We start from the raw sequence: 23,318 nt of genomic DNA, 5'->3' as shown, positions 1-23,318 counted from the left end.
ACTGAGCGTCAGACATGTATATCTGCTTTTTTCTTCCTGCTTTCTGGCGCATAGAAAATAATGAATGCATATAATTAATTAGGTGAATGCAGTCCACCAAGTGTGGGGGAAAGAAGGAAAAAATGTTTGCATCACGTGGTTTGGATGAATCCAACCAGATAGAACAGGCTTGCATTTGCCTCTCCTGGTGTGAACGTTTGTGTTTTAGAATGTGTATTTTTATGTGTGCCAGTAGACAGGACAAAGTCATGTTTGATTTTACAGGGCTGTCGAAGCTCAGATTCATCCATCACACTTGCTGATTCTTTTCTGTTCATGATGTTATCACACATTGGATGCTTTTCTCAGACAAATGGTATAAATAGACCCAATTTCTAAATTTTCTGTAATATTTGTAGCTTAGACACTGCTACCTGGCCTCTCTTGTCACTATGGTTCCCTGCATGTGCTTATTCCCACAGCAGAGAAAATTACTGTAGAGAAAAACCAGGCAAGGGCTTCTAGGATTGGAGGTATGTGGGCTTTTCTCCTTTCCAGCGTATCCTCCGCACTTCGCTGCTGGGGTTGGGGAGGGAATGGCCACTTCCTCTGTAGTAATCCCATGCCATTTGGCCAGTCTCCTATTACTCCTCTGCTTTGGGAACCAGCCTTTATTTACTCTCCACAGACCCGCACTTAGTTTATTGAAAAGGATGGAAAAGAAAGTTCTGTTTATTCAAACAAATCTAATAGGAAACGGAGGAGGGGTGCGAAGGGAAGAAGTGGAGTCCTGCGCTACTAGAAAATGAATCAGGAGAAAGATGCTCCGCGGAGCCGTTGCTGGGGCCGAGCTGGGGGGCTGGAGCCGTGGGCACGGCTGTCCCACGCAGACACACATTAAGAGGCAGTTAAAGAAAGCATCAAGTTGATGTGGGAAATTCCAAATATACAACAATCGGGCTTTGTTCATAATTGGTTCCAGATGTGCAGCTGGAGAGTTGGCGAGGGGCTGGGAGCAGGGCAGGACGGCGAGGACGCAGCGCCCCTCACCGCGGCTGGCCCAGTGTCTTTGGTGAGGCGGTGTAGGTTACATCTCTCCCCCGCCCCCTTTCTTGCTTCCTGCAGCACCTCCTGGTTTCAAAGTGTTGGGGGGGGGGGTGCCGGAGTAATTCTGGAACAATACCCAATTATGTAGCTAAATCAATAGGACCTCTTTCCTTTCTAAAACTGCACTTAACTGTGTCACAGTTTTGAACAAAGGATGGACACATTTTCAAAACACTTATCTGTGGAGAGCCATGGGATTGCACCCTTCCGGCTCAGCCTGAGAGCAGGCAGTGGATGGAGATCCACTGAGTAGTCACTGCCTCTTCTCTGACCCGGGCCAGGGCAAAGCCCCTGAGAGCTGGGTTTATTTATATTTGACTAAATGCAACTTCCTGTTTCCCAGGGGTATTAATGAGTGTTTCACAAAGAGCTTATGGCTTCATGGCATAGTTCAGACCATAAGGGACACTTTGATGAACTAAGTGCAAATAAAACAAAAACACATGCATTTGATTAAGGTTAAAATACATATAGAAGAGAATGTTAATGGAAACAAAAATAACCCTGGGCCAGACTCCCACACATTTGAGTCCCACACATTCCACCCCTTCCCGGGGGGGCTGGGGGCTGGAGCAGGATCACTTTTCATATCAGTGCTAGGGCCTCCTCCCCACTCACAAACCCCACTGCCAATCCCTGTAGAGTAGGTGTCTGCCTCCTTCGAGTGAATTGAAAACTCTCAAAAGTCCTTCAACTTTTTCACAAATATCTTTTTGATTATCTTACTATGAAGTTTCAAGATTCACACATTTAAAATTAATTATTGAATCTAAAGTATTTTATGTCTGGTATTTATTTTCATGGTTAGAACATAAATACGTTTGTTAGGAGGGGACAGGCACTCATACCTCGGATGATGTGACCACTTTAGGGAAAGTGAGGGAATGAATGTTCATTGACCCAGTGATTGCCAGACAATGGAATGGGAGGTTGCCAAAGAAATCTCAATGAAAAAAAAAATGAATTTCAATATCCTTATTTTACAGGTAAAGAAACTGGGGCTTATTCTAGCACCACAGCTAAATATGTCACAGCTAAGAGTCAATTTGTATGATTTCAGGGTCCAACTTCATCCACTTAATACTCACCTGTCATAGAATCCTTTGCAGTTTATAGCAGTTTCAAAATCCAGAAAGGCCATCAACCCGTTGGACTCAAGAGGGAAATGAAAAACTCTGTCTTAGAGGAGGGGAGAATGTCAGTTCAGGAGTTTGTGTTGGAGCAAGCAGCTCTGGGGTCTCTGGAGCTGCTGCTTTCGTGTCCCTTGGTGCTGGGCTGAGCACTGATGCTAGAGGACCCTGAAAGCCCACAGGAGCCAGGGAGGTCAGCAGGACTCAGGCCCGAGGGGCCCATCCGGGAGCTGAGTTATCAGAGCCCAGAGCCAGGGTCACGTGAGGGAGCATGGAGCCTCCAGGGCCATCCACCCCGCAGAGTGCAGCCAGGGCTGGGGCCATCGTCCTAGCCCACAGGGAGGAGGGTCAGGGGCTTCTCCCTTCCTACTGCCTCCCATTCCCTTGCCAGTCGTGGAAATAGCTAGGTAGGCAGGACAAGGAGCAGGTGAGGGACGGACATGAGCATAAATGGGATGGGCACTGAGGATGGGAGGATGGGATGACGGACTGGAAAAGGTGAATTCAGGGGCCACCAAGACAGCAGAGGGCGAGGGGAAAGCACTTGAAAGAGAGTTATCCTCAGAGAACAGGTCTTTGCTGAGATGGTGGCTGATGGGGTTCCCTGAGCATCAGGGAACAGCCTATTGGTCACTGGGGAGACGGGAAGATGCCCAGGGGCTGGGAGGCAATGAGCTGTGCAGAGATGGAGATGGAAAAACACACTTTGACTTTCCAGTCCGGCAAGCTATGGCTTTTGATGCCTCCAGGGGCACAGCACTTAAGGTGGAGGGAGTTTTTGTTTGTTTATTTTGAACATTTCCTTCCAGTCTCAATGAAAACATTTACGTTAAAACTCAGTAATGAAAATGCACAGGAATCAAAAGAGCCCTATTTCAAGAAAATCAATAGGTTCAACACGCCAAAGCGAGATGCATCAAATCAAATGTGTATTGTAGGTCATGAACAGCAGAGCGTGAAAGGGGTGACTGGGGATGATGGCCCATCTGAGAGAAAGCATTTTGCAACACTTGTGTTAGTAGCAGGCTGTAAACAGGGGAAGAGCCACCTGGCCCAAGTGTACGCGTGGGTGTGTGCGCACTGGCCGGTGTGCATGTACAGTTGCAAATGACAAGCATGCTACAAGCTGCGCCAAGGGGGACAGGCATCCTGATGGAGCCCTGGACCCGCACAGAAATGCAGCCCTCCACCCAGGTGAGCCTGAGGCCTATGCAATGGTCTCCTAGTGCAGGCAATGACCACTGATGGGGCTAATCCTCCAGTTCCCCTGAGAGTCCACAGCTATGATTATCTTACCTCTGAACTGTCACGGGCTGGCTCTGATAAAGCTTATTTGCACTGCTTTACTGAGTTCTTTTGGCAGAAGACTAAAAGAAGGGGTCCTAGGATAGTGAGATTTCAGGGGAGGGAGCTCCTTGAGCAGAGGCCCAGTTGAGGTCACATGAGCCCAAGGGGAAGGGGCAGAGGACAGCGAGCTGAGGGAAGTACTGGGAAGGTGAAAGCTGTGATCTTTCAGGTGCCTTACCATCCTTTCTATGTAAAAAGTGAAGTACTGCTTGCATGAAGGAAAGAGCACAAAGCTGACCGAGCCTCTCTGACGGAGCCATTATTTCTTGTAACATCGTGCAAGATATTTAAAGGCTCCTTCTCAGTGTTGGAAGGTCTCAAGACAATAGGTGACAACTGTCCCCATCTACTGGCACCTTCCACTGAGGGCTAGTAGGGCTGGCAAAAGGGATGTGCCAGGACCAGATGTGAGCTCCGAGTTGGCTTCACCCTCGGGCTGTCAGAAGAGGAGGAGGAGGAAGAGATAGGAGGGGTGGGAGACTCTGCTCCCTGCCTCTTGTCTATGAGAGGGCTTCCGGGGCTTCTGGGAGGGACACAGTGAGCTGTTTAAAGGGAAGCGAGAGGCAGCACACGGAAGGTAGGAAAAGGCATTTGCATCTATCTTATGCCTTGCGTCAGATCTGGGCTGCTTGAGAGAGTCATCCTGGGTCATCTTAGGTGCTCACAGCAGCTCAGGCGAGCAAGGCCCCTGCTCAGAGCTGTCCTTCCACCTATGGTCAACCCAGGGAGCACAGGAAGCAGCTCAGTGAGTAGAGGTGGAGGGAGACCCAGGGGGCAGGCGAGGGACTGGGGACGGGACATGGGGAAGGAGCCCAAACACCTTCCTTCCCCACCCCAGCCAAGGCCCCAAACCACCCCAAGGCTGGGGATGCTGGAGTGCTGAATGAAGTTTGGGTGTTAAGTATTGTCGGGGCAAACAAGGAAGAGGATAAAGGTAGGGTGTAACCAAGCCAGACATGCACGAGGAAAACGTATTCTTAACAAATCTGGAAAACTCTGTGGAGTTGAAGGGGGGAGTCTGGAGGAGGTCCTGTACTTCTTCAACATTCCAGCGCCATCCCGTTTGCTCCTAACTCAGCCAACCCAGGCAGTTCCTGTCACATCTTGTTAATGGACGCCATGACTGGAGTTGTACCAGCAGAAACACCACCCACATCCACAATTTTCTGTTTGAAAAGTGGCCAGAATTTAGGTCAAACTTGGAACCCAAAGATACCAAGCAACACTCCCATCACTAGACCCGCATACCCAGATCCCAAGAGCTGGTCTCCAGGGTGTCGGTGTGGAGTTGTTTTGGTTTTTCTTGGTTTTAGTGTGCTATTTACAGTCTTTGGACAGACTTTGGGAAGATGATGTAGCTAACCTGGGTGGGCAGATAAAGCTTCCCTTCATTTCCCTTCCCTTCTCTTGCCTTCCCACCTTCCTTCCTTTCTTTTTTTCAGAGATGGTCTCACTGTCTCCCAGGCCTCCAACTCCTGGACTCAAGTGATCTTCCTGCCTCAGCCTCCCAAGTAGCAGGGACTACAGGTGTGTGCCACCCCATCCAGTACCCCCAACTCAGCTCCTCTTCATGATGAGGTACTGGTGCCATGGAAAACCACTGGTCTCTGACCCAAGTCTGCATTTGGAGAGGTATAGAAACCCTGGCCAAGAAGAAGAAAGGAATGACTGTTTGTGAGTTATTTGTGATGGGTGCGCACCCGTGCACATATGCACACATCATTTACTTCCACTCTCAATTCTGAACGCTGCTCTCCTGTTGCCTCAGTTACCACAACAGCCTTCCTGGCCCCATATTCAGCTCTTTCTCTCTCCAGGTATGTTCCGTACTAAGCGCCATGTTTCATCCATCTGGAGTCCTCAAGGGCCATCTGGCTTAGCCACATACTTGGATGGTAAAGAGACCTCTTCCTGGACTCCTTGTTTGTAGTTTTCATTTGAGAGGTAGGGGGTAGAGAATGAATTCACCCAGGAAAAGACCCCCTGTCCTCATCAACTCAAAAACAAACATCCCACCACAAATGAAAGCAGACCTCACACACTTGCAGGGCAGGGAAGAGACGCAGCAGCATGCTCTGCATGGAAACCACACATGCTGATCAGTTCTCCCATTGTCTCCTTCTATCTTTCTGGCAGTGGTCAAGCCACAGAGAAAGTCAAGTGGGAAATACTAATGACCCGTGTGAAGGAGTAGTCAATATTCCGTTTTAGCACGCCTTGCTTCATGGGGAATTCAAACACAAGGCTCACCCGCAAGCTGGCAGGATTGTTCCACTCTTCACCCACAGAAAGGGAACAGGCAGAGAGTTCTCGCCGGCAAGCTGCAGGCGGACTTATTTTCCTTCCCTTGAATGTCCTTCACATCTGGCCTTGAATACGATGTGCGCCTGTCAGAGCTCCACTTGCCCTTCCTACGTGAGGCCAACTCAGACAATCAATGGCTGCAGCCTAGGCTAATGGCCATTCTGCATGGTGGTAATGGCTTATCGCTTGTGCTATTAGGAGTGATGTCATGTCCAGGGTGTGAGGAATCAATAAGATTGCCAGGATGCCTGTGTGATTAAGCAAGTAATAAGCTGACCTCTGTGGGGCTGGCTGTGTAGACCGACTTTCGAGATCATTTTGCAAAGCCCTTTTTCACGTGCTGTCTGTTGAAGATGGATTTTGATAACTAGCATTGATTTGCCATGTTTATGAAGTGCACTTTGCACAGGGTAAACTGTGTAATTGCACCTGGAATGGCAAAATAAATAATGTCCTTATCTATGGTATTGACTACCCAGAATTAGCTGAATATATATAGTATACACTTCCAAGCAAAGCCAGGGCAGGCTGATTTTTTTATTATTTTTTTATTTTCACTGGCTTAACTCTCAAATTCCAGGTGTCTTAGATAAGCATAGGGTGATGAATGATCAATTTTAAAATCTGTTTTGAATTTCCGTGCTTCCTTCCTCTGGGAGGAGAACTTCAAATGGAATTTTCTTCCTTGGGAGAACAGTTCATGGTGGCTTACACAAACCCTCCAGGGCACTCTTTTGGGCAACCAGATTGCTTTCTCTCCTGTGCCCAGGAACGTGTCACTTCCAAGTGCCCATTTTCTAGGGGCCTCTGGGATAAGCCACAGGGTCTGTAAGTTCCCAAGAAGGAACAAAAGCATCTTGAATCTATTAGGCTGGTGCCTCAAAGCCTAATACTGTGGGAGGATGGTTTATCTCAAGTGTGCCCTGGAGGTCACTCTCAGTTCTGCAAATCCAAATGCCAAAGGGTTTCTCCAGTACAAGTTTCATGGCTGGAATGGGTAGAAGACCTTCAGAGGGCCAACTCTGAAGAAGTAGGTGAGGATGGGTAGGGGATTCTAATATTGCCTGATTCAGGTACTCCCTCTATTTAAATTTTAAACATCTAGAGCATAAGGGAGTTAATACTGTTGTGGAAATTACATGAGATACTGGAGTCACATGTGTGAGAACAAGGGTAGTAAGAAATGACCTTGAGATCAGACTCTGACTTGCATCCTAGGAAATAATACCTTTTAGATTGCATTCTGTGAGCAGAGGGGAGCCATTAAAAGTTACTTTTAGGAAGAAAGTGATACCCTCTAACTTGAGTTCTGAGGAGTTGTTTGATAAAGGATTAATGGCAGAATGGAGAGTCAAAGGATTAGCAGCCAGGAGAGAATTTATAAGGTTATTGTAGTTGTCCAAGTGAGAAATGATTAAGTCCAGAATTAGGACATTGGTCCTCCCTAATTTATATTCTGAGAGACCAGAGGAAGAATGATCCTATTAGTCAAGATAAAGGTACAGGAGGAAGGGCAAATTTGGGGAGATGAAAATGAGTAGTTCTGACCATTCTGAGCTTTTGTTGCCTGGATATTTTGACCTGTAACTTAAGAGGACCTTGATCTTGAAAATGTAGCTCTGATTTCAACGGCACATAAGCAACCACTAGACAAGACACTGGTTAACCGTGAGGATGGACATTCAATATCACACAATTTACTTCTCACACATCTTTTCTAAGGAGTTGATTAGAAGATACTCTTAACAAGAGAATGTTAAACCTAGAAAGAGGGAGCTTGAGTTCCAAGAAAAGGAGGACCTATTTGTTACTGAAGTCCAGCTTCCTGAATATGTTCTTGTCTAGTGAACTACAGCTTCTGGGCTTATTGTATCATAGTCCACAAAGTTTGCTGCTGTTGTTCTTGGTTTTATTATTATTATTATTATTATTATTATTTGCCTTTGTGAAAAAGGTAAACTTATTTACTCAAATGAATACAAGGTGTGAAGTTGGGTAAGCAAAAAAAAAAAAAAAAGAAAGAAAGAAAGAAGTAAAGGAGAACCAATTATAGAAGAGATGCAAAGGGAGTTTGTGGAATAGTGGAAAAGAGGAGCCCCTACAAGACAGTCAAGCAAGAGACCAAGAAAGGAGTCGATCTAACTGACAAAAGCAGATGGAGTGCTCCCAAAGGCATGTTGAACTTATCAAACCAAGAAGAGTTATTTAACTCTACTGAAGACCTTAGAGAAAAATCACTGATGAATACATGGAACATAAAGCAAAGACTGACCCGAGGCAATTATCAACACCAGGAAAAACATGAAGTTGTAAAATCCAGGATATGAAATCATAATATGCAATATTTCTCAGCTGTAAACAATATTTTGGTAGCCACAATAAACTATAATATCAATATAAACTATTTAAACTATAATAAACTATAATATCAATATATCAAGATGATAGATGGGAAGAGAGGAGTGTGTGTGTGTGTGTGTGTGTGTGTGTGTGTGTAGTAAGAGTTAAAGTCTCATCTTTCAGGGTGGCAGCATAAAATGACAAAATTGAATAATTAAGAAGTCACAAGATAAACATTATTGAGCAACCTGGAGTTAATCACCAGATGCAAAAGTCAGAAGAGGTCCTAGGGAGAAGGATTCAGAAATTGCCAGGAAAGGACTGGAGCTGGGAGATTTCTTTGTCAGCCTTGAGTAATCTTGAACTTTCATTTGTTATGAACATGGTTATGTACACGCTATTTTGATAAAAATAAAATCTAAGTTGTAAACAGAAGAAGCAATGTGATAGGCATTTTGAGCCAGATAAGAACGGAAAGCAGTTGGGTGACAATTAGAAGATACCCCGATGGCCTGGAGAATGTGCCTGGAACGCTGACGGTAGAAGGGAGACAGAAGAGGGGAAAGCTGCAGCCACTCACCCCTTTCTAAGGACACATTTGAGTCTAAATATCAGGTTATTTGATTCAACAAGGACTGTTTCAAGAAGCCTGCTTGATTTCCCGTTTTCTTTTTCTTTGACGTTTGTCGCATGCCCCTTAGTTGCAGATCTGCTCTTGGAAATGTGCGGAATGCTAAGCTTCTGGGCTTGGAGAGAGTGCCTTAAACCTTCTGAAACAATATGAGGATGGACAGGAAAAAGGAAGCAGGACAAACCCATCAACAAGGGCAACACCGCCAATTCTGGCAATGATTTAAAAAGAACCCCCGTGTACTTCAGTTGATCTCCCCCTTTGAGCTCCTGACTTGGGGTGTACTTGCGTGTGCCTGTGCACCTGGACATGTGTGTTACCTCCTCTCATGAGCACAGAGTGCAGCCACAGCTAGAGGAGCCCCAGGGTGACGACAAGTAATTATGAAACACCAGGTCTGATCTGTCCCTTTTATCTCATCTTGCAGAAGTCTCGCATTCCCACAAAGCCCCCCAGTGGCCCTTTGTAATCCTGGGAAGGAAGTGTCAATATGGAAACAGCTGTTCTTGAGATAGGGGGATGACATCCTAATGAGAATGCTATAGAGGAAAGTCAACGCTAATGGGACTCTGATGCAAATATTCTTTCTAGACAATTAGATTCATGCATGCGAGGAAGCCTGTGTGTAGTCTGAATGAAGACACTGGCCACGGATTTCAAGTTCCCTTTCCTTCTTATTGAGAGTTTTTATCCTCCTGAGTTCTGTAGAATATCACTCTCCCTTGACCTTTCTGGCAGATGTATCTGGAAGTACAGTCCAAAGTCATCACCTGGCTCAGAGACCCCACTTGCAAAGTCAGCTGGAATCCCAGGGGTTCTTCTCCCCATCAGAGCTCAGGAGCGGGTGACTTCTGCCATTTTGGTGGCAGACAGAACAGTCATAGATTAATGTAGCTCAGGCAGGGAGGGAGTCTGTGCTTGGAAGGAATCAAAATTCCCAATAATTGAAGTGGGTGGGTTAGGTGGTAATAGTGGGAGAGAGTTTTGAGGTAGAGGAAAGAGAACTAAATTTGTGTAATAAGATCCCTAACAGATGCCCTTTCTGGGGGAAAAGCAAGGGGAAAGAGAATCAGTTCACCTGTGCATTTTTCTGCATCAGCCCAACCATGGACACTGACTCTAGGTCACCTTCTTTAAGTCTTCACTGCAACCCTATCGACTAACTTTAGTGATGGGGAATTAGGACATGGGAGCTCAGGAAGGTGAAACTTTTGCTGATGACCTCTTGACTAGGATATGGTACCAAGTTGGGATTGAGGGTTGCTCTCCATTTTCTTTAGTAACATGTGCATAGGTTAAAAAAAAATAAAATAAAAAAAAAGCTACATTAAAAAACCCCAAGAAAACGTTAACACAAAATTCAGGGGAGTTCCTCTCAGGGATGGAGAGGATTTTAATCTGGAAGAGACCCACGACTCTTCCAGTGGACTAATGATATTCTCTTTTTAATCTGGATGGTGGTTACACAGGGTGTGTGTTTGTAAATATTTCTTTAAACTGTTCGTACAAGTCTTGTGACTTCTGCATCTCACAAATATCTTATGACAACAAATTGCAATGACTGCAACAAATTGCATTGCAGACAATAATTTCTTCAGTATTTGTCACCATGGTGGCTTTTGTCATGACTGTGTCCAAGACCAGATTATAACCCATTGAGGAACACGTGGAAACATGAAATTTCTTTGTGTTGTACCTTAGTGCCCCTGCCAAAAGTTGAAAATTTCAATGAAAATAAATAATATTAATAAAAATTCAGTGATTGATAGTAACATTTGGGGTCAATTCACACAATATTCTAGGTGCTAGAGAGGCTATCAAGGCTTCTTTGACCTTTACTAATTCAGGTCAATGAATAATGTACAGAGAAGTAGTGCTGCAGGAATCCACGGGCCTAAGGAATTACTGTGAGCTGTCAGTAGCAGCTCCACGGAGGAGGGGCAATTTCACGGAAACTTGAAGGATGTGCAGACTTTGAGCAGGTCCAGAGGAAGCAGAATCACAGACACCAGCTACATTAATGAGACAGGGCACCTTGTCTAGGGTAGAGACTGTTGGTGGCCAGTCCGGCTTGACTGGGGAGTTTGCAGTGGGAAATGGTAGGAGATAAGGCTTGAGAGAGAAGTCGGCCTTGAAGCCGTGTGTGACCTGACCCCAGTCTTGTCTGACTGCTTGGACTGTTCGGGTAATGCTGAAGGGGATTTAAGACGTTTCTCAAGGGGGCAATGTGGACACAAAACCTTGCTACAGAGGGTGGTAAATGCTCTGGAATTAAGGATTGAAAAAATAGATGGTGGGGAGACTGGGGAGAGATGATGATGGGCGGGTGAACTGGAGCAGAAATTCTGGGGGCAGGAGAATAATTAGAAGGTTAGTTCAGGTGAGAGGTAAAAAGACCTAGCTGGGACTGTGGCTTAAAAACAAGGCAGGGGCAGTGGAAGTGGGGGGGGGAAAGAGCGAGGAGGTGGCAGTGGTTAAGGAGGAAGGGGTGTACATGACTGACTGTGGGGGATTTCAGCAAGACAATTACCTGATTAAAAATTATCCTCTGAGACAACAAAAGACATATTTAACCTTTGGCATGCACAGACTATCCCCAAAACTCAATCCTATGGCCACCAGCTGACACCCCCCAGGATATCAGCCAATGTTCCCTGTCCCGCTGTCCACTTTCTATTCATGCTTCTGATTGAGTGATGGCCCTGGCCATGAATCCCCCGGTCTTGCAACCCAGAGGGACCCTCTCCATCCTCCACCCATTCCTCCTTCAGGCCTAAATCTACACGCTGGGAATGAACATGAGTCACTCAGCTCCCGCACCCAGCCCTGGAAAAGGCGACTCCCTCTGGGAATCCTGCCAGCACAATGTTGCTTCGATCTGAAGACAAATTATAAATTAATAAAGAAAGGAAGAGGGGGGAAGCCCCAGACTTTCACTTCTGCCAAAACATACCATTCTCTGAAAGGTTCCTGCAAGGGACCGGGGGATGTATGGCAATGAAAGCAGTCGCCCTCCAGGGCCTTTCTAGATTCAAGATGCAGACTGGTTTGTCCTCGGAATGTAACACAGCCGCCTTCCCGTGGGCAGTGCAGTGTTGTTCTTGGAAGGGGACACCTCCCGGTTGCCTCACCACCTGCGTGGCTCACAGTCTGGGTCCTCTCAGCCCTTGCCAATAACTCAGAGCAAACAGACCCATCACCAACAGAAAATCCTGAGCAAAGGGCAAGAACTGTTGTGGTTGGCCTGGGCTAGAAATGATGTTTGGGTTACGTGTGCCGGGGAGCCTGATGCTAAAAGCATCACCGGAGTAGATGTGTCCCTGTCCACTTTTTCCTTTGGAGGTGAGTCACTCAACAACCTCATCATGGCAAATCAATTCTTGAGAGGCTCTTAGTAGCTGAATACCTATGAAAGTGGTAAGAATCTGGAAGTGGGTTTCTGACCACAGTGAAGTTTGTCACCCTATCCTGCATTCAGCGTTCTCTTCCCTACATGAAAAATTCAGTATTTTCAACACAGTTCTCATCCCCCATCTTTTTTTTTTTTTGCCCTGGAATGATCCCTTCACAAACAAACCCGGTTCTCCCAGGGAATGCCCACTGACGCTGCTTTGATCTCTTCTGGCAAGCCTCGTGTATTTCTTCACCCCATTCATTCAGACTTCTGCAAGTTACTTGATTTACAAAGCAGTACTTCTGCTGTTTAATCTGTATGGACTGTTCTGCGCCACTCAGACATTTAGGAATGTGCTGGTTCTCTTTCCCGCCTTGCCTTCACGTTATATGAATAAGAAACAATGACACTGTAGAAACTGGACAATTAGAAGGTTCAGTAATGGGGCAGAGTCCCGAGGACTTTCAGAGGGACAGGGGAGGATCCTTGCACATGGAATATGAAAAACCTTTACTTACAAACACGTCCATGAGCAGGTGTTCCAGCGTCACCTCAAAGTCATCCAGTCTGGCAGCTAAAGTCATGATGAATGTCCCGATTCGCTTTCAGGCCCCCTTGAGCTCAAATCTGCAAACTCTTCAGCTCACAAAACACTGTCGGGAACAAATTCAGCCACAAGGCAGTCTTGCCACTAATGGGAAGTGGAAACGCTCAAAGCAAAACAGAGCATCGCAGACTGGACCGCCAGGGCTTCCTAGCCAGAAGTTACAAAGGATAAAGAACAAAACAAAACAAGCCTCTATTAATGGTCCTGCAGGACCAGACTAGGCACAAAGTGAGGTCAGCAGGTGAACAAGCTAGCTGCTGCCTTTTCTGTGCTAGTCCCCAGTCTGAGGTGCTGGCCAAATGCAGGGAACCCTGACAGAGTGACTGAGAAGACCGTGCGATGGGGGAGAACAAGACTGGGAAAAATGGAGTAAAGCGTCTGTCTCTGATATTTATAGGGCCACATGTTTTTGACTCCAGCCCATTTCTCAGTTCATTTCTGACCTTTTGTAAATGGCTAAACACACTGGAGTGTATTGTCGGACAGGGGCAGTGGGTCCCACAGAAGTTGGCTGTGACCAATGCTAGGGCAATTCACACAGACATGCCATCAATGGTTCTTTGTAGAAAACGTATCAGACCTTGTTCTGTACACCATGACAGAAAAGCACATAGTCTTGTGAAAAACAAGGAAACGAAAGTTGTGTGGGTACTAAATTTTTCCTCAGAATATTATTAGCTCCATACACTCTCCTCCACCCTGGGTCCTCCACAACCCCTCCTTGCAAGGGTAGATAAACATCAAGGAAAGAAATGAATCTGTCAGGTCCAATCCTCAAGCTTCTGCCAGGTAGAATGTCCATGGGATCTTGTGAATGCTTTTCTGCTTCCAAAGTTAGCTTTCTTTTTCACTTAAAATGTTAAAATAGCAGAAAAATACACATAATAGAATTTGCCACCTTAACCCTTTCAGTGTGTAGTTTGGGGGTGTTCAGTGTATTCACTGTTGTGAAATTGTGTGTTGTAGACCACCACCAACTCCAGAATGTCTTGTCTTGTAGAACTGAAACTCTGCACCCATTAAACACCAACTCCCCATTTCTTCCTATCCCACCCAGCCCTGGCAGCCGCCATTTTACTTCCTGTCTCTGTGAATTTGACCACCTGAGGGACCTCAACAAAGTGGACTTAGACTGTATTTGTCCTTTGATGACTGGCTTTTTTCACTTAGTATAAGGTCCTCAAGACTCATCTGCATTGTAGACATGTTAGAATTTCTTTTTAAAGACAATAAATTATAAATCCTAAGAAAGACCATTGTCTTGGACAATTTTTCAGGCCTGAGAAAAATCAGGGCCACATGGTTGCCAAAACTCAAGTGACTATCAGTGCTGTGACCACATGAACAGAAGCGTCCTTGGTGTGGAAAGTAAATCCTCAGCTCTGTCCCCAGTGTTATCTAAACAAGTGCTGAGCTGTAACACTAGTCTCTCGATTGCAGTTGATGGTGATGCCAAAGAAGGCAGTCTGTGTTAAATCAAGGATAGACAAATAGAAAAAAGTTTCTTCTCTTCAATAAAACTACTCTCCACCCTATCAAAACCCTCTAAAATGTGAACAGTAGAAACACTCAAATTTAGTATTGACCATGAATTTTCATTTTCCTGAAAAAGATACAGATGGACATCATTCAGAGTTTAACATTTAAACAAAGCTGACATAAAGTACCCCCCCAAAACAAATCAAAACAGAACAAAACACCTCATAAAAAGCATCTTATTATTTTAAAAGCAAATTTGGCGTCTGTCAAACGAGTTTATCTTGACAGTCAGTCATAAATTGTGCACGAATGTTCATGGTGTTCTGGTTTCTACCGGTTTTCGGGTCTCTGCTGGAGGACTCAGAGGAGGCTGCTCTGCAGGTGTGTCTTGTTAGGTAGTGGCACTGGGGAGAGGTGGCAGTGCTGTGATGAATGGCTTCAACAGTGTAGAATGGAGAGAAAATACATTTCCCTGACTGGGAGACTCATTCACAGACGCTCCTATCAGCTAATGTGTTTGCCATGTCTGAAATTGATTCAGTAACCAGAGCAAGAGCATCGGCAACCAAGGTTCAACGCGAGACCACTTCCTGCCACATGGCTGCCATCTTTGTTAAAACCATAGCTATACTTCTTCCTGCAAGGCTGCTTCTTTTCTAAAAACTGTGGCTGTCCTGAGGTGCTCAAAGAGCCAACTGCCTTCTCACCAAGCAAGAGAAGACTCTGGGAGGATGTGTATATACATAAGTACAATATTATTCTGGTTTCCCTGCAGCCTCAGGGCAGTGTTCAAAATCTAATTTTCTTTAGTCCCTTTATGAATGGGCAAAATATTTATTTATTTATTTTTGGTACCAGTGATTGACTCCAAGGGTGCTTAACCACTGAGCCATGTCCCCAGCCCTTTTTATTTTTTATTTTGAGACAGTCTTGCTGATTTGGTTAGGGCCTCACTTATTTGCTGAGGCTGGCTTTGAACTTGTGATCTTCCCGTCTCAGCCTCCTAAGTCTCTGGGATTACAGTTGTCTGCCACTGTGCCTGACTTGGACAAAACATTTTTAATAGTTGGAATTTCATGAAAGACCCATAATTTATTTCATCAACCTTCTTCCTGGGATGAGTCAGAGGTCAGCCAATGGAGAGCAGTTACTATTTCTCATTTAAGGAATCAGTGTCCCAGCCTCAAGAGTGACTTTACTGGGCTATTTTCTGACAATTTTGGGGGCTTTAAGCGTGGTTCAAGGCAGTGGTTTCTCCTTGAATATGAACAGCAAGTTCCAGGAACAAGAAAGTGTAAACAATTTGTAAGTGGTTAGTGCTCTGGAGCTGGGTCTCTGAGCAGGATGCGTCAACAGCAGGCTACGTTTAGGAAGAAAGTCACTTCAACAGTTTCCAAAAGGGAATTAGCCTGAGGAAGGGGAGATTGCTCCTGGATTGTGGATGTCATCCCAAAGAGACATTTGTTGTGAATTCTGTTGTTAAGAGAATGATATGAGCCACATGGAGTTTTTGGTACTAAGGAGGCAGGAGGACCCCACTAGTAATAAGATGGGGAAACTGAGGAAGACATATCCTTGCAGGCAAGTTTGCTGGTATCAGTGCTTACCAGTCTGAGAACACAGGAAAGAATGGCTTGTGGATCAATTGTGGATGTTTTCTTAGTAACTCCATTTTTGTCTAATCTAGATATATGTTAATTATTGATACACACCTATATGTGCTTACCAGTCTGAGAACACAGGAAAGAATGGCTTGTGGATCAATTGTGGATGTTTTCTTAGTAACTCCATTTTTGTCTAATCTAGATATATGTTAATTATTGATACACACCTATATGTAATTATTACAGTTTTTTATTGATGCTTATATCAAATCGAAACATTGGTTTGTTCATTCATTCATGTACCCTTTTAACAAACATTGATTTAATATCTGGACCAGATTCTGAGATGGATGTTGGTGCTTACTAAAAAGATTTTAACAGAGTTCCTTGTTCAAGATCCTGTGGCCTAGAAAAGATGACATAATATGTTAACGTAATTTTATAATATTTTTCTTGGGGATATGAACCTGCAACTGTTATTTCCTTATCAGAGACAGAAGCTCTGGGCCTTGGGGGATAAGAGAGAGCTCACTAGTAAAAAGGGAAAAGTAAACATTATATTCCCAAGCTGTGGGGGAGGCAATGAGCCAGAATGAGTGGGGTACAGAGTACAGCTCCTGAGGGTGGGATTTATAGCACTAAGTGGGCCTGAGCCGGGAGACTACTGGGTTTGAGGAGGTCGCAGTTAAGGTTTCAAAACTGGTAGCACAGAATCGCAACACCATGCATAGATACCACCTTGATGGTGTATATCTCAGTTGGAAAGTACTGATCATAGCTTGGTGGTCAACAGAGAAGAGCCTGATATGAACCACCAGGCTGGGGCCTGCCAGTTGAGAATCATTAATCAGCAGCACCCATGATATGGTAGGTAAATGCTAGAATTTGTTCTGCATGTGTAAATAATAACACCTGTGGGTATGTTTTCAAATTTAGAGAAAGTTTAAATTTCTTCTTTGAATCTCAGATGATCATCTCCTCCCATGTCTATGAAAAATCTCCAGGATTCACATTTTGGAGTAGGACTCAAATAAAACAAAAATCTCTGGAGGGTAGAATTATCTGAATTTCTTATCCAGACAGGCAACCAATCTTTCATATGTTCTTTTTCTAGAACTAAAGGAAAACCACTCTTCTAGAAAGTACTATATGGTTTTGCAGCCCTAAAAACAATCAACTTCAAATGTATGGGCACTCCAAAAAAACAAGGTCTTCCAATTCAATAAGATCACAGTTCGATTTATATCAACTACACTCTATCAAGGACAATCGAATATACAAACATATTTTCCTGGAAACTTCTTTCTGTTCACCAAAGATCAATTATTTTGATACTCATCAAAATAATTTATTTGAAGTTGAAGTAAAAAGAAACGGATCAGACCAGCACATGGTTGATCAGAATTGTTCAACAATACCACCTCTTTAACCATTTTATGCCTGGATTGGTCAGTCTAAATAGCAATTTGATCCAATTGTAAAATAATTACTGAGATTTTTTTAAAAGATCACTGATTTATGTTGACCACTCAGTTATGTCACAGAGAGTTTACAGTGCAATAAACCCTCAACAAGATTAAGCCATTAGTCCACTGTGACTTGATTTCTGTATATGGAGTGAGATAAGGGTTTAGTTTCATTCTCCTGCATGTGGATGCCCAGTTTTTCCAATACCACTGAAGAGACTGTCCCTCCCAAACCTGGAGGACATTATGCTGAGTGAAATAGGCAGACACAGACAGACAAATGCTGCATGACCTCACTTATGCTAGGAATCTAAAGTAGCCAGACTCACACAGGCAGAGAGGAGTATGGTGTTGCCAGAAACTGAGGGGAGGGGCAGGGAGGAGTGAGGGCCAAAGGGCAGGCTGTCTCAGTTATTCAGGATGAATAGGTTCTGGAGACCTCATGCACTGCAGTGGGAAAGCAGCTGACAATGTTCTTGTGCACTTGAAATGTGCCAAGAGGGTAGATCTTAAGTGTTCTCCTCACATGTGAAAGAAAAGCAAGAAAAAAGAAAATGGCAACAATATGAAGTGATGGGAATGTTAATTCACTTGATTGTGGTGATCATTTCACTATGTGTCAAAGCATTCAGTCTCATACCTTAAATGTATGCAATTTTATTTGTCAACTATTTCTTGATAAACCCTTCAATAGGTGCACAAAAGCACTGATATTAGTGGCTCACTGATGAACTTGTCTGTCAAGCTTCTGCCTTACCTCATACTAGAAAGACAGTGGATTTTAGAGGTATTGTGCTTAAGTAAAACAGGCCCTCCTGATGGCCATACAGACAGTTGTCTGTCTGGGTGCAGTTATAAAGCCTGGCCTGTTGGCCCTGGTCATCTCTTGGAGAACAAATGTGCTAATTTGAAGGTTTGTGTCTATAGGGCCCCTGTAGGCTGGCACTGGCCCGGGATCAGGCCCTGGTTCTCTGTTGGTGCCTGCCCTCATCCTCCCGGCGTTTGTGTCTGCTGGCTTACACAGCCAACCTTGTCTTCCCCACTCACGTGCATTTTCCATTTTGACAGCCTCTCTGACAAGCACAAAGACTCCATTCCTATACTTCTCCCCCCACCAGCCTACTGTAGCCCCTGCCTCCAGCATCCACAGCGCCTGCTCTCTTACAAGGGTGAATTTTATGGTGTTCAAAACTAACAGGCAGTGAAATTAGTGTCTGGTACATGCAGTGGCATCCTGGGCTTCTGGTGGAGAGAGACACATAATAACTTATCTGAGCTTCTCTCAGTCTTGCCACGTGTCACATGCTCTACTGTGGGGATTCTGAGGTCACCCCCTGAATGGTGCATTTGGATCAGCCACATGAGCTTTCCAGGGTTCTTTGCTTCCCAGAGTTCAAATATACCTTGTGGAACACCGACCTTAACTTCAGGCTGCTTTTTCTGTCTGTAATAGATTTGGAAGATTTAAAGATTTCCAAGTCTCCCAGCATTGTTTTGGAAGAAACACAAGAGCTCTAGATAAAACACTTGGTACTAATCTCAATTAAGAAGCTCTGGGCACCAGACAGATGTGACAGCTACTGCTATTACATGTTCCCCACTCAGACATCTTCCAGGGAGGAGTTTGCTCACTAAGGTCATTGCCAAAAGGAGAAAGTCTTCAGAGGATGAGACACCCCAGGAGGGCCACCACCCACTGCAAGTAACTCTGACTTTGGGGATTGCTCTACTCAAAACCTCTCCCATGGCACTGTAGAAGGATCCATGACTCAGCCCTTTCAGAGTCAATGGCCCATTGTCTAACAAATATTTTGAAATGCCCCTTACTATCCTTGAATAAGATTCATGAACAATGGAAACCACTTACACACATCAATTTAAACTTACCAGTGCTACTTACTATTATGTCAACAAGAAATATGAGGGACACGGACTTCCATCAAATAACACAACCATATGTACATTTTTGCATATAATTCAACTGCTTTGGGAAATCATGGGGTAGCAGTGGGCTGGTTAATCATGGTGAAGTCCTGAGCTACAAAGGCTAACTTCCCTCTGCCTGTTCTGTCTGGAACTCACATACCACTGAGGAACTAACTGCCTTCGGTGAAGTGCTTTTCCTTAAACATGAATAATAACATGGTGATTTGCAACTAAAACAGAATAGTATCATCCCTTGACTTGCATGGGAGTTGCACTCCTGGGAAAGTCAGTAAATGGTGGAAACTGGCAGATACTACAATCCACATCCACCATCCTTTGCCCTCCCTATTGCTGCCTGAGAACCAGTTGCCAGGGTGCACCTGTGCAGGGAAGCTGCTGGGAATATACCACCCAGAGATGCCCCACTTCAGTGTGGTGTCCCCTGTGCTGTCTGCTGTCACCCCTACCTTATCTGTTGCTGGGAGGGAGCATCCTTGAGCTGTACTAGTGATAAAAGGTGAAGGAAGAAAACACGTGTGTGTGTGTGTGTGTGTGTGTGTGTGTGTGTGTATACATGGGAGTGTGTTTGAGCAGGAGAGAGGGTGGCTGTAACTCACACATGTTCCCTCCAGTCTCAGTAACTTTCCAGACAAACCTGGGAACAGAAGGCTATAATAATCACCAGATACACAGATAGACCTGGAATAGAACTGAAAGTCTACCAGTCTCTGCTATATTCCTGAGATAACCATGTCTTTTGACAGCAGGGATTATCTATTATAACTTAGACATTTTTCCATTTGGGTTAAAGGGTCCTCTACTAAGGACAGGCTGAGAAGCCATGGCATTGCAGACCCTAATGTTTCCCAGGTGTTCATCAAAGTGCACTTGTTGTACTGTGCATTTCCTGCTTTATCTCCCAAGTTACGGAGAAGCTGGCTGATCACAGTCAGCTGGGGCAGGCTCCCAGCATGTGAGTGTAGCTTTCATAGTTCAGAGATACGGGCTGAATCTGACTGCTTCTAGATTCTTGAGCTGGCAGAGCCCTTTGCTTTCTATACCTGATCTTTAGAACTTGGAGGAATATTCTATGTACAGTTGGCTACAGAATATCAATGGGAAACATCTCTTAGCTTTAACCATCCATTAGGTGAATACAATCACATCCCTAAGAAAAATGAAGGTTCCACATGACAAAATGAAGATTTTCATGAGGATTTCTCTGGACAGGAAAGGGAATCAGATGCTGGACTTCAGGTGGGTGACTTTCACCAATACCACACAGCCCTAATTAGTAAATAATGCCAGCTCCTCATTCAATTTACAACTCTCTGGTCAAGTTCACCTTGAGTGTTAACCCCGAAGAAGGAAGGACATGGAACAGCGTGGATTTACCTCACAAGGGCAGCACTGGGCCTGAGATCTGGCACATGCGCCCTCACCCAGATGGTCCCTGGAGGAGAAGAGGATGTGTTCTTTCATGGGCTGTCTGACATTTCTGCAATAGCTACAACTCTTGGGGTGATTTCATTATAGGAGGAAGCTCCTGCCAATGCAGGTGCATGGAGGAACACTAGTGTCACCCTGCGAGTTATTTGAGGATCTCTATTCCGTTTCCTCATGTGCCAGATTCCAGGCTTCAGGTAGATAAGGGTTTCAAGGCTTTGGGTATCATGGAAAAATAAAATCTGGAGAAGAACTAAATACTGGAAGGACCCACCAGTAGGGTTGCTGGTATGTTTGGCAGTAATATTCTCCAAAGACTCAAATGTGAATGGTTTGGGGTTCAGTCCATGGCAATATTTAGAGGTGGCAGAACCTCTAAAAGATGGGGGCTACTGGGAGGTTATCGGGGGCATGCCTTGAAGGGAAGTTGGGTCCATCCCCTTCCTGTCTCTCTTCTTCTCTTCTTTCTGGACACCATGAGGTGAGCAGCTTGGCTCTACCATAGGCTCCTTGCCATGATACTCTGCCTTACCACAGACCTGAAGCAACAAGGTCAACTGATCATCAACTGAAACCTCTGGAACCATAAGCTGAAACAAACCTTTCTTCCCTATCATTTGATTATCTCAGATGTTTTGTCATAGTGACAGAAAGCTGATGAATGCACATGCCAATATTTAATATGCTAAGTTGTGGCATTAAAAACAAGCAAATCACAAAACAAGACAATTACTATTTGCCATCCCCATAAGTTTACTTTAAAAAAACTTGAAAAGACATTTTAACACATACCCAAGATAAGTGAGAGAGAGAGAGAGAGAGAATCTCGAGATTTAAAGTGGAATAAATTTAGCTTCATAGAAACTTCCCTTGTTGTCTGTATTTTTCTCCTGGGCAGCAGACTGGTGAGGACTTTATTACAATGAAAATCAGGGACAAGTGTCTAGGACCAGAGAACAAGAGGATGCTCAGCTTCAATCCAGCTGTAATATGACTGTATCTCAGGTTTCTAACACATCTTCACACTGTTCCTAATGATATGCAAAAACTAACTAGTCAGAAAGTTGCTGGACACAGAATCCTCCACCTTCCCTTTCATGTGCTTTACTTCTCCTCCCATCTCATGCCACCCCACAGAAGAGCCCACCAGAAGGCAGAAAGGGAAGCTGAAATAAACACCCTGTCCTTTGCAGGGGCTGCAGGAAAAGGACAAAGCCATTTGAGGGTTGATGCTTGTTTTGCTTCTGGAACAATCCAAATAGCTTACAGGTCTGTCTGGAATGCCATGGGTGCTTTGTGGGTGCTGCTCCCCACTTTTGGTCATGAATTCACTGAGATTTTTCTCCCCTCTAAGCACATGCTTGAAAGGGAACAACCCAATTGTTACCCACAAAATGTGAAACTCTTTTCATTCGTATTTTCAAAATAAGTAATACCCGCAGATGATATGTACTTCAAAATTATAAAGGGAGCATAGATGAGAAGTTATTCTTCTACCATTGCCCAATGGTCACCCAGTTCTCACTAGACACAACCACTTTTATGTTTCTTGTGATGCTATAAGGAGATCCAGGCATAAACACACAGTCACACACACACACACACACACACACACACACACACACACGGTAATGTACTCTACAATTGTAAATTGTACTTCACTCCCTGGAATAATTCATTTAACTGGTTCCTCATTCATGAATATTTGTGTGTGTCACTAAACATGAAAATATATTTTGCATATGTGCCAATTCATTTCTATGGTAGACTTCTTGAAGTGGAATTTTTGACTCAAAGGTCATGTGTATTTAAAAAATTTGATATTGTCAATTTTGCTCTCCGTTGGAGGTTGTGCCAAATAACACCCCATACAACACAATAGCAAACTCTGGAATCCTGGGCAATATGAGGGTAAAAAATAGCGTCTCATTTTCATTTCAATATATAATCTCCTTTCATAAGCCAACATACCGATTCTTAATATTTTCCTAAGACAAATTCCTAAGACAAATTTTAAACCATGGTTTCAATGATCCAAGTGGTTCCAGCTGTGTCCCCCAAACATGCCAGTAATAGACATAAGCAAGTGTTTAACACAAGGATGTTAGAGCCATCAACACACTGAAGTCCACATTTAAAGGTAATTTAAGAGAATCTGTATTAATGGTTCCCTTATGCATCTCCATATTGTGTACCAAAAGGACACCTGTTAGGGGGAATGAAAAATTAAAACCACACTAAGCAAGAACAAAAGGGAATTCATTCACATACCCCCTTAGACAAATTTCCCTGTGTCCTTGAGAAGAGATGCCCAAACCATAAAAGGGTTGAATCCTGAAAGACTTTGGACCATAACAGATCTGAAGTGGATTGTATAAAATTGATAAGAGCTGTCAGTCACTCAAGCTCAAAAGCTACAAATGATCAGCAGTGCAGGCAGTAAAGGCCCTGAGAATTCCACTGTGCTCCAAGATAAACAAGTGCATCAAAAACTCAGGTAAGTCTGAGACATCAGGTAAGTCTGTGGTTTGGAGGCTCAGAGACTTTATACTAGGGAC

General features: G+C 44.4%; 1 protein-coding gene across 1 annotated transcript in view; it reads right to left on the bottom strand.

Moving 5' to 3' along the window:
* Positions 1 to 23,318, bottom strand: part of Frmd4a (FERM domain containing 4A) — a 420,775-nt gene that overhangs the window by 287,630 nt on the left and 109,827 nt on the right. The window lies entirely within an intron of this gene.

Source organism: Sciurus carolinensis, chromosome 12 (genome assembly GCF_902686445.1).
Source record: "Sciurus carolinensis chromosome 12, mSciCar1.2, whole genome shotgun sequence".
In the NCBI taxonomy this organism is placed as follows: Eukaryota; Metazoa; Chordata; class Mammalia; order Rodentia; family Sciuridae; genus Sciurus; species Sciurus carolinensis.
The sequence above is the reverse complement of the archived record's forward strand: the minus strand, read 5'-3'. Positions and strand labels throughout refer to the sequence as shown.